General features: G+C 43.4%; 1 protein-coding gene across 2 annotated transcripts in view; it reads left to right on the top strand.

Moving 5' to 3' along the window:
* kcnd2 (potassium voltage-gated channel, Shal-related subfamily, member 2) overlaps positions 1-12623 on the top strand; it is a 378413-nt gene that overhangs the window by 100773 nt on the left and 265017 nt on the right. The gene's annotated exons all lie outside the window — the stretch shown is intronic.

The following is a 12623-nucleotide window of genomic DNA, read 5'->3' as shown; positions in this document are numbered from 1 at the left end:
ACCGGATGATGTCTGGCTCTCTCTCTTTCTCTCCTCCCCCCGCCCCCCCGCATTGCAGCTCTTGACGGCAGCCAGCCTGTCAATCAGGCTGGCTGCTGGGCACGAAACCCGGAGAGCACGTTAATCATCATCAATCATGATACGATCGCGTCGGAAACAGTAGGTTTTGTTTATGCGGGTTTGCCACGCGCACCTTCACACCCCCCCCCCCCCACCCCCGCCCCGCTGCCAACCCACCACCATTTCAAAATTGAGCCCTAGAAGTCAGTTATACTGCCATCTTTGCATCGGTGCAAAGCAGCTTTGTGTCTGTGTGTGTTGAAACAAAAGTGGCAGTGTAACATGAGAGCTGGATCCTGATCGGTACCTGAGGTTACCAAGTGGTGTGAGATTCCCACATCATATACTGGTTTGAATTTTCACAACTGCAGTGTAACTCCAGCCCAATACAAAATTACATTTAATTGCCGATTTTAACCTGGGGTGGAAATCAGGGGTGTGGGGTCCATAGTGGGCGAAAAAACAATCTGGCCCTCCAGAGCATGAAGCCCAGAAGATTTAACTTCGGGGCCTCATTTGCATGCCCGACTCTGACTCCTGCCAGAAGCCGGGAGGAATGAAGTCACCACTGGAGAGCGGGAGTCAAAATTGGTGATGCATCAGGCCGCCACCAGGGACTCATGGAAACAGGTTGGCAAGACTGTGAGGGGGCGGGGGTGGAAGCCTGGGGCAGGGGTGTCTAATACTCATTTATTTTTACTTTATACTGAAATTTCCACAATTACCATGAATTACTTAATACATTCAAGTCAATGTGCCCAAGAAGTATTACAGTGCTAGTCCCTTATTCATCTACCGTTCTGAGACAATCATAATATAACAATTGTACTATGACTTAACTTTTAATCTGTACACTTGAATCCGATTTAAATTTGCACCAGGTGCAGTATTTGTGTTTAGAATTAACTATATCCAAATCTTGTTGCTTGCTATCTATGATATTGCAGTCATATTCTATTCTTTCTTGCTGCATGCAGTAGTCTTTGTAATCACTTCTTTTACAGCTGCAATTTATCTTTTAGTGGTAGGGCTAGGGGCTGTCACCAACTGCACCTTGCAGAAATACTTGTGTCAATAGTTATTTAAATCAGTGTTTTTACATCTATAAGACAGCTGTCTTCACAACATACCCCTGCTGCCTTACTATCTAGAAAATTTGCTGCGTTTCTATGCCTCTTTGATGCAAAGTGGTACTTGTATTGAATAATGAAAGGTACATAAAATTAAATCCGTGTATTGGTGTATAGTACTGTACAATGGCTTAACATCAGAAATAAAGATAAGAACAAAAATGATCCCTTATGTGTTTAGTGATAGCACAGGATTAGATGAGATGATCATTTGCCATTTAACTTTTTCATTTATTGGTAACTTTCCTTTAAATTGAAATATTAAATATATGGTACGCTAGAACTAGACCGTACTGGAGAGAAAAACACAGCACCGAGCATAATTCTTTTTCTTTCCATAGAATATTCCATTTATAAATGTAATTTATAATTACCATATTCAGTCTTTAAATTGTAAATGGACTGTTTAGAAATATGGTAATTAAACTTCCATCATCATTATTTTATCAAAATTAGTAAATCACACAAACGTTGATGAGCTCACCAGAAATCACCAAATAAATGTCCAAATTATTCTTAAACTATACAAAACCATTCTAATGTTTATTTAGTGCTGCATTTGTTTACTGGGCCTCCCATTCTACAGAGTACAATATTTTATTAAATTTCTGTAACACTCAATTGTGTAGTACTATAGATGGAGTTTAAAAAAGATGAGCCTCAGCAAACATTTTAATCAGATTGTTTTAATTACCAAACTAATAATATACTTACTATTAGCAAAAAAAAGTAAGACATAAAAATATTTCCTGAATTTTGCCTTTTAAAATGTCAACCATCTTGGCATCTGATGACAGTTACACATGTTCATAAAATTGCCACGAAAGAGAACATTTTCTTAGAGAAAGATCCTAAAGGAAAGTTGTTAACAGTTACAGTTAGTATTGTTCATTTCACTTTGCTGCTGTAGGCCCCATATAAAACATTAAACAAAGCATGAAAATTGTTTGACATTGAGTTCCAATGGATTCACGGGGAACGATTTTCCTCATCCTAATACCTGTAGGCGCCAGTTTTTTGGGGTGTTAACATGAAGAAAATAGGACAGAGATCTGTAACGTATATTTTTAGGCACAAAAAGCAAAATGTCAGCTATTGAGGGCTATCAACCTAGTTGAAATATGATTGACAAAAGTCAATAAGGTTTCATAAGTTGGTCAAGTGAAAGTCATTCGCTGACTTACAGTGTGTCCCTGGTCAAAAATTTGCTTTTCTTTTTAAAAAGAGAGCTACAGTACAACTACCGATATGCTAAAAGTCTTAACATCGACCACGTAATGGGACAGGCCTCATAATCCATTTTGTGCAACATGAACCTTTCACTTTCCCTGATTCCATCAATTCTGATAACTATTACATTATCATGATGTGGAGATGCCGGTGATGGACTGGGGTTGACAATTGTAAACAATTTTACAACACCAAGTTATAGTCCAACAATTTTATTTTTAATCCCACAAGCTTTCGGGGGCTTTCCCCTTCCTCAGGCGGTGTGGAAATGACATTTTCGAATCCTTCGCATTTTAAGATCACAAAACAATGCCTGGTGATTACTGCCCGTTGCCAAGGCAATCACAGTGAGCAGACAGAAAGGTGTCACCTAAAAAGGCCACCGAATATACAAACCCCCAAAAAAAAGAGAGAGAGAGAGATAAGGAAGACAGTCAATGACCCGTTATATTAAAAACAGATAACATTTGTTCGCTGGTGGGGTTACGTGTAGTGTGACATGAACCCAAGATCCCGGTTGAGGCCGTCCTCATGGGTGCGGAACTTGGCTATCAATTTCTGCTCGACGATTTTGCGTTGTCGTGTGTCTCGAAGGCCGCCTTGGAGTATGCTTACCCGAAGGTCGGTGGCTGAATGTCCATGACTGCTGAAGTGTTCCCCGACAGGGAGAGAACCCTCCTGTTTGGCGATTGTTGCGCGGTGTCCGTTCATCCGTTGTCGCAGCGTCTGCATGGTCTCGCCAATGTACCATGCTCTGGGGCATCCTTTCCTGCAACGTATGAGGTAGACAACGTTGGCCGAGTCACAGGAGTATGAACCGTGCACCTGGTGGGTGGTGTCCTCTCGTGTGATGGTGGTATCCGTGTCGATGATCTGGCATGTCTTGCAGAGGTTACCGTGACAGGGTTGTGTGGTGTCGTGGACGCTGTTCTCCTGAAGGCTGGGTAATTTGCTGCGAACGATGGTTTGTTTGAGGTTGGGTGGCTGTTTAAAGGCGAGTAGTGGAGGTGTGGGGATGGCCATAGCGAGGTGTTCGTCATCATTGATGACATGTTGAAGGCTGCGGAGAACATGGCGTAGTTTCTCCGCTCCGAGGAAGTACTGGACGACGAAGGGTACTCTGTTGGTTGCGTCCCGTGTTAGTCTTCTGAGGAGGTCTACGCGATTTTTCGTTGTGGCCCGTCCGAACTGTCGATCGATGAGTCGAGCATCATATCCCGTTCTTACTAGGGCATCTTTCAGCGTCTGTAAGTGTCCATCGCGTTCCTCCTCGTCTGAGCAGACCCTGTGTATTCGCAGGGCCTGTCCATAGGGGATGGCCTCTTTGACGTGGTTAGGGTGGAAGCTGGAAAAGTGGAGCATTGTGAGATTGTCCGTGGGCTTGCGATAGAGTCAGGTGCTGAGGTGCCCGTCTTTGATGGAGATTCGTGTGTCCAAGAAAGAAACTGATTCTGAGGAGTAGTCCATGGTGAGCTTGATGGTGGGATGGAACTTGTTGATGTTATCGTGTAGTCTCTTTAGTGATTCCTCACCGTGGGTCCATAGAAAGAAAATGTCGTCGATGTATCTGGTGTATAGTGTTGGCTGGAGGTCCTGTGCAGTGAAGAAGTCCTGCTCGAACTTGTGCATGAAAATGTTGGCGTATTGGGGTGCGAATTTGGTCCCCATGGCTGTTCCGTGTGTTTGGGTAAAGAACTGGTTATTGAAGGTGAAGACATTGTGATCCAGGATGAAGCGGATGAGTTGTAGGATGGCGTCTGGAGATTGGCTGTTGTTGGTGTTGAGTATTGATGCTGTCGCAGCGATGCCGTCATCGTGGGGGATACTGGTGTAGAGTGCCGAGACGTCCATCGTGGTGAGAAGTGTTCCTGGTTCAACAGGTCCGTGGGTACTGAGTTTTTGTAGAAAGTCTGTAGTGTCGCGACAGAAGCTGGGGGTTCCCTGCACGATGGGTTTCAGGATGCCCTCGATGTATCCAGAGAGGTTCTCACACAGGGTTCCATTGCCTGATACGATAGGACGTCCGGGTGTGTTGGCTTTGTGTATCTTTGGGAGGCAGTAGAAGTCTCTCACGCGGGGAGTATGTAGGATGTTTTGAAGGTCTGGATCGAAGGTCTTGATCAGTTTGTTGAGCTGATGGGTGTGTTCTTTGGTCGGGTCTGTGGGTAACCGTCTGTAGTGTTCCTGGTTGTCCAGTTGTTGGTATGCTTCTTTGCAATAGTCCGTTCTGTTCTGTATGACGATGGCTCCTCCTTTGTCCGCTGGTTTAATGACGATGTTGCGGTTGGTCTTGAGAGCTTTGATGGCGTTGCGTTGTGCTCGGGTGACATTCTGGACTGTCTTCCGAGTGCGGCTGATGAATCTGGCATAGACGCATTTCCTGACAGCTTGAGCATACATGTCAAGCTGAGGGCAGCGACCCTCTGGAGGAGTCCAATAAGACTCTTTCCTCTTCGGTTGCTGTATCGCGGATCCCTCTGTCTGCTGTTCCGGATCGTTGATTGTCTCATTGGGTTCGCTGCTGAAATTTTGTGGTTTGTGGTAGAATTCCCGGAGCCTCATTCTCCTGATGAATTCCTCTGTGTCTGCCGCGAGACTAGTGGGGTCCATTTTGGTAGTGGGGCAGAAATTGAGCCCTCGGCTGAGAACTTCGATTTCGTCTGGTTGAAGGGTGTGGTCGGACAAATTGACGATAGACTTCCCTGTGGTTGCAACCGTGGTACCAGGGGAAGCTTGGTCGATCCTGGTGGTGATGCCGAGTTTCTCAAGCTTCCTGCTCTTGGTTTTCATGTAGGCAGCGTAGTTCCGTTGCCTCGTCTGTTTGGCGGTATATCGTAGCTGGTCTGCTGTGTCCTGAGTACAGGTTGAGAGTATGGACTCTATCTTGGTTTCGAGGTTGTGGCGTCTGCTGTAGAGTTGGTGTATGAGATGGTTGCGGAGTGTGCGAGAGGTACGGCGGCAGAGTCTCTCAGCATAATCCGAGTTGTATGTGGACTTGAGTGGGTTTGTGATCTGTAGTCCTTTCGGGATCTTGTCTGCTTTCAGCTCTGTAAAAACTTGATGTCTGTGTCTAAATGCGCGATCTTCTTGGATAACCTTTCCACTGTGAGCCGGCAGTTTGTGGTGTCGATGGTAGCCATGATGTGGAGATGCCGGTGATGGACTGGGGTTGACAATTGTAAACAATTTTATAACACCAAGTTATCGACCAACAATTTTATTTTTAATCCCACAAGCTTTCGGGGGCTTTCCCCTTCCTCAGGCGGTGTGGAAATGACATTTTCGAATCCTTCGCATTTTAAGATCACAAAACAATGCCTGGTGATTACTGCCCGTTGCCAAGGCAATCACAGTGAGCAGACAGAAAGGTGTCACCTAAAAAGGCCACCGAATATACAAACCCCCAAAAAAAAGAGAGAGAGAGAGATAAGGAAGACAGTCAATGACCCGTTATATTAAAAACAGATAACATTTGTTCGCTGGTGGGGTTACGTGTAGTGTGACATGAACCCAAGATCCCGGTTGAGGCCGTCCTCATGGGTGCGGAACTTGGCTATCAATTTCTGCCATCGTTCAAACCATCGTTCGCAGCAAATTACCCAGCCTTCAGGAGAACAGCGTCCACGACACCACACAACCCTGCCACGGTAACCTCTGCAAGACATGCCAGATCATCGACACAGATACCACCATCACACGAGAGGACACCACCCACCAGGTGCACGGTTCATACTCCTGTGACTCGGCCAACGTTGTCTACCTCATACGTTGCAGGAAAGGATGCCCCAGAGCATGGTACATTGGCGAGACCATGCAGACGCTGCGACAACGGATGAACGGACACCGCGCAACAATCGCCAAACAGGAGGGTTCTCTCCCTGTCGGGGAACACTTCAGCAGTCATAGACATTCAGCCACCGACCTTCGGGTAAGCATACTCCAAGGCGGCCTTCGAGACACACGACAACGCAAAATCGTCGAGCAGAAATTGATAGCCAAGTTCCGCACCCATGAGGACGGCCTCAACCGGGATCTTGGGTTCATGTCACACTACACGTAACCCCACCAGCGAACAAATGTTATCTGTTTTTAATATAACGGGTCATTGACTGTCTTCCTTATCTCTCTCTCTCTCTTTTTTTTGGGGGTTTGTATATTCGGTGGCCTTTTTAGGTGACACCTTTCTGTCTGCTCACTGTGATTACCTTGGCAACGGGCAGTAATCACCAGGCATTGTTTTGTGATCTTAAAATGCGAAGGATTCGAAAATGTCATTTCCACACCGCCTGAGGAAGGGGAAAGCCCCCGAAAGCTTGTGGGATTAAAAATAAAATTGTTGGACTATAACTTGGTGTTGTAAAATTGTTTACAAATGTTACATTATCAGTTCAGATATTAATGTTTCAACTGTTAGAATGACATATACATGTATATGTGAATCCTTCCAAGCATGTATAAATAATCATTTGCTTATGCACAAATTCATCACAATCCTGTTTCATGTACAAAATTCTTGCAAAGTTTTGGTCATGATCTAGCCTTTCAGTTTATACACAGTCAAGCATGTATTAAACAAAACTATTGTATTCACAATTGCACAGATAATTCTTCCAAATCTGTATTCTTAAGAAAGAAAGAACTTGCAATTACTTTGTGCCTTGCATGCCCACAGGACATCCCAAATTGTTTCAAAGCCAGTTAATTACTTTTGAAGTATAGTCATCGTTGTTATGTAGGGAAATGTGACAGCCAGTTTGCATACAGCAATGTCCCACAAACAGCAATGAGACAAATGACCAATCTGTTTTCGGATTGTTGGTTGAAGGATAAATGTTAACCAGGAGAACCCCCCTGCTCTTCTTCAAATAGTACCATGGGATCTTTTACGTCCACCCTTAACTTAACATCTCATCCAAAAAATAGCACTTACAATGCAGTACATCCTTCATACTGAACTAAAGTGTTAGCCTAGATTTTGTGGGACTTGAACCCATGACTTTTTGATTCAGGTAAGAGCGCTACCAATGAGCCAAGCTGACTCAGGATCAGAATAAGGGCTAACCACCTTGATGTGTGAAGGGAATGAGGTGTGGAAGCTAAAGAGGGGCAATAAAGTCCATATGGAGAACAGACCCACTAGTGTCTAGAATGGAGATGCCTTTCACTGGACCAACACAGATAAGTCGTCATGACTTGTCTTCATGTCTCACCATAATCCCAGAATGCTCAGGAGGGAGAGCTTAGCTTCATATACACGGGCTAGATACATTTGTAGACATAGACATGTGTAATGTGGGTTCAACTACTTGTGTAAGACATGAGTAGATTGGAAAATATTGTGCAGTACTATGGGATCTGCTTGATGCATTATATCATCTCTCTTACCAATTTGATGCACGTCGTTTTGAGAAGTTTTCCTTCTTGGTTAGGATATCAATATTCAACTGAAGGTAATATTGGGATCTCATTTTTATGTAATTCCATCTTCAGCATAACCCTGTGGAGGGTGGATGTGTTTGTAATAAAACCAAACATAAATAGTTGATTGCAATCTGTCTGATACAATGTTATCTTTACTTATCTTACATTGTTTTAGAATTGCATATACAGTTATATTTACATTCAGTTATATTGCATTACTTTAGCACTTTTAAATGAAAAATACTGCTGACAACAATTTCCTGTTGGTATACATATTTTAAGGTCAAAAAGTAATGCAGTGAATTATCTTTTCCAGCCCAGCTGATTTCTTAATTATGATTACCAACAAAAGTTTTCTCTGTTGGTTGAAGCAAACAGTCGCTATTGATCATTCCTGTGCCTTATATTTTATTTCATGTCTATGATGGCCTTTCAATTGCACGTCATATAAAATTTCCCCACAAGCATCAACTTGGCTGTGCAACCTGACTTGTGGCTAATAGTGTGCAAAAATATAAGTATGGAACAAGAAGATGGCTTTTAAACTTGATCGCTCAACAGTCTGGTACAATTTGCCTTATTATGATTCTGTCCGACTCACTCAATCTCCTGAGGGAGGCAATCAAACACAGATGAAACCTCCAAGAAGATAAAGCTCTGCAAAATGTATCCCCTTGTCTTGAAAGTAATCCAGCAAAACTTTCGGATATGAATCCAACCTTATAACGCACACAATTCAACTTTGATCAGTTATAGTCCCCAGATGACTAATTCATGGTCCCAGCAGCACAACAGCCATCATATTGCAAAAAACACTTTTACATTGAGTGAGGGAGCACCGAGTAGCAGCTATTGACGGAGTCTGGTTTTGACAGAGTCTATAATTGGGAATTTGGTGAGTGAGTGGATTCGGTGCAGTAAGGAGTGAGGTGCATTTGATTCGTCAGCGGAGAGGAGCGTACCGAGAGCGGGTCACAGCAACAACAAAACCAAACTGCAGTGTGACGTCACTGTGGGCTAAGTAACTTATAGCATAAAACTCAATTTAAAAAAAATACTAAACTTAATTTAATAAAATTTGGTTCAACCTAAAAATAATTTGATTGGCATTGTAGTAATCAATTAAATAGTCATGACAGGGCAGGAGATGTGTTGCAGCTGCAGTATGTGGGAGCTACTGGACTTTTGTCCAGGGCAACTACATCTGCGGTAAGTGTCTGAACTCGAGGAACTTCGCCTCCGAGTTGAGGAGCTGGAGACGGAGCTGCAGACATTGCGAGACATCAGGGAGGGAGAAAGTTACCTGGACATTTTGATCCAGGAGGCAGTCATGCCCCTTAGACTAAATACTATAGAATTGGCACTTGGTTCGGGACAAGGGTGTGACTGCGAGTGAGGCAGGTACGGGGATCCAGGAGGTAGCATTGCAGGAGCCTCAGCCTCTGCACTTGTCCAATAGATACGAGGTTCTTGCAGCCCTTGTGGCCGAGCGCAGGGACTGCAGGGAGGATGAGCAAACTGGCCATGGCACTGTAGTTCAGAGGGCCATTCAAGTGGGGGGAGTAAAAAGGAATGTGGTTGTAGCAGGCAACAGTATAGTTAGAGGGATAGACAATGTTCTCTGCAGCCAAGAGTGAGAGTCCCGAAGGCTGTGTTGCCGACCCGGTGCCAGGGTTAAGGACATCCCCTCAGGGCTGGAGAGAAACTTGGAGTGGGAGGGGGAGGATCTAGTTGTCATGGTCCACGTAGGTACCTATGACATAGGTAGGACTAAGAAAGAGGTTCTGCTGAGGGAATTTGAGCAGCTAGGGACGAAATTAAAAAGCAGAACCACAAAGGTGATAATCTCCGGATTATTACCTGAGCCACGAGCAAATTGGCACAGGGTAATCAGATCAGAGAGATGAATGTGTGGCTCAAAGATTGGTGTGGGAGAAGTGGGTTTTGACTCATTGGGCACTGGCACCAGTACTGGGGAAAGAGAGAGCTGTTCTGTCAGGACGGGCTTCACCTGAACCATGTTGGGACCAGTGTTCTGGCAAACCAAATAATTAGGGCGGTAGAGAAGGCTTTAAACTAAATTGAGGGGTGGGAGGGCTCAGGGTGAAGTTTAGATTGATAAAGAGAAAAGACAAGGAAGTAGTACAGGAAGTGATGGGGTAATGATAAACAGAGTGTGTCAGGAAGGGACAGAGCGTACAAACATAAGAGTGCACTAGCAAATGGGGCCGGGGTAGGAAAGAATGGTAAAAAGACAAAATTAAAGGTTCTTTATCTGAATGCACGCAGCAATCGTAATAAGATAGATGAATTGACGGCACAAATAGAAACAAATGGGTGTGATCTCGTGGCCATTACAGAGACGCGGTTGCAAGGTGACCAAGGTTGGGAGCTAAATATTTAGGGTTATTTAACATTTCGGAAGGATAGGAAAAAAGGTAAAGGTGGTGGGATAGCTCTGATAATAAAGGATGAAATTGGTATAATAGTGAGAAATGATCTTGGCTCAGAAGATCAAGATGTCGAATCAATTTGGGAGGAGGTAAGAAATAGCAAAGGAAAGAAATCAATGGTAGGAGTAGTATATAGGCCCCCTAACAGCAGCTACACTGTAGGGCAAAATATAAATCTGGAAATAAGGGGGGCTTGTAAAAAAGGTAATGCAATAATCATGGGCGATTTTAACTTTCACATAGATTAGACAAATCAAATTGGCAAAAATGGCCCTGAGGAGGAGTTCATAGAGTGTATTAGGGACTGTTTCTTAGACCAATACGTCGGGTAACCAACCAGGGAACAGGCCATTTTGGATCTGGTAATGGGTAACGAAACAGGATTAATTAATGACCTCAAAGTAAAGGATCCTTTGGGAAGCAGTGATCATAACATGATAGAATTTCACATCCAGTTTGAGAGCGAGGATCTTGGGTCTGAAACTACTGTATTAAACTTAAATAAGGGCAATTATAAAGGAATGAGGGCGGAATTGGCTAAAGTGGACTGGGTAAACAGATTAGATGGTATGATGGTGGATAAGCAGTGGCAAACATTTAAAAAGATATTTTATGACTCGCAACAAAAATATATCCCTGTGAGGAGGAAAGACTCCATAAAAAGGGTGAACCAACCATGGCTAACTAAGGAAGTCAAGGATGGTATCAGGTTAAAAGAAAAAACATACAACATGGCAAAGGTTACTGGTAAGCCCGAAGATTGGGAAAACTTTAAAAACCAGCAAAGGATGACTAAAAGAATAATAAAGAGGGAGAAAATAAATTATGAGAGTAAACTAGCAAGAAATATAAAAACTGACAGTAAAAGCTTCTACAAGTATATAAAAAGGAAGAGGGTAGCTGAAGTAAACATTGGTCCCTTAGAGGATGAAACTGGGGAAATAATAATGGAAAACAAGGAAATGGCAGAGGAATTGAACAGATATTTTGTTTCACAGTAGAAGACGCTAATAACATACCAATAATAGTAGAAAATCAAGGGGCAAAGGGAAGGGAGGAACTAAAAACAATCACTATCACTAGAGAAAAAGTACTAGGTAAACTAATGAGTTTAAAGGCTGACAAGTCCCCTGGACCTGATGGCTTGCATCCGAGGGTCTTAAAGGAAATGGCTACAGAGATAATGGATGCATTGGTTGTAATCTTCCAGAATTCACTAGATTCTGGAAAGGTCCCAGCGGATTGGAAAACTGCAAACATAACACCCCTATTCAAGAAGGGAGCGAGACAGAAAGCAGGTAACTATAGACCAGTTAGCCTAACATCTGTCATTGGGAAAATGCTAGAATCCATTATTAAGGAAGTAGTAGCAAGACATTTGAAGACTCATAATACAATCAAGGAGAATCAACATGGTTTTATGAAGGGGAAATCATGTCTGACAAATTTATTAGAGTTCTTTGAGGAAGTAACGGGCAGGGTGGATAAAGGGGAACCAATGGATGCAGTATATTTGGATTTCCAAAAGGCATTCGATAAGGTGCCACATAAAAGATTACTGCACAAGATAAGAGCTCATGGTGTTGGGGATAATATAGTGACATGGATAGAGAATTGACTAACTAACAGAAAGCAAAGAGTCGGGATCAAAGGGTCACTTTCAAAATCGCAATCTGTAACTAGTGGGGTGCCGCAGGGATCAGTGCTGGGGCCTCAACTATTTACAATATATATCAATGACTTGGAAGAAGGAACAGAGTGTCTTGTGTTTTGAGGAAAAACAAAAAAGCAAAATATTATTTGAATGGAGAAATACTACAAAATGCTGTGGTACAGAGGGATCTGGGTGTCCTCATACATGAAACACAAAAAGTCAACATACAGGTGCAGCAGGTAATCCGGAAGGCAAATGGAATATTGGCCTTTATTTCCAGGGGGATGGAGAATAAAAGCAGAGAAGTCATGCTACAACTGTACAGGGTGCTGGTGAGACCACACCTGGAATACTGCGTACAGTTCTGGCGCCCATATTTAAGGAAAGACATACTTGCATTGGAGGTAGTTCAGAGAAGGTTCACTAGGTTGATTCCGGGTATGGAAGGGTTGTCTTATGAGGAAAGATTGAACAGGTTGGGTCTATACTCATTGGAGTTTAGAAGAATGAGAGGAGATTCTGAGGGGACACGGTAGCGTAGATGCTGAGAGGATGTTACCCCTCATGGGGGAATCTAAAACTAGGTGACATAGTCTCAGGATAAGGGGTTGCCCGTTTAAGACGGAAATGAGGAGGAATTTCTTCTCCCAGAGGGTCGTGAATCTTTGGAATTCT

This window comes from Heptranchias perlo, chromosome 18 (assembly GCF_035084215.1).
Source record: "Heptranchias perlo isolate sHepPer1 chromosome 18, sHepPer1.hap1, whole genome shotgun sequence".
Lineage (NCBI taxonomy): Eukaryota > Metazoa > Chordata > Chondrichthyes > Hexanchiformes > Hexanchidae > Heptranchias > Heptranchias perlo.
Note: the sequence above shows the minus strand (reverse complement) of the source record. Positions and strands in the feature narration are given on the sequence as shown.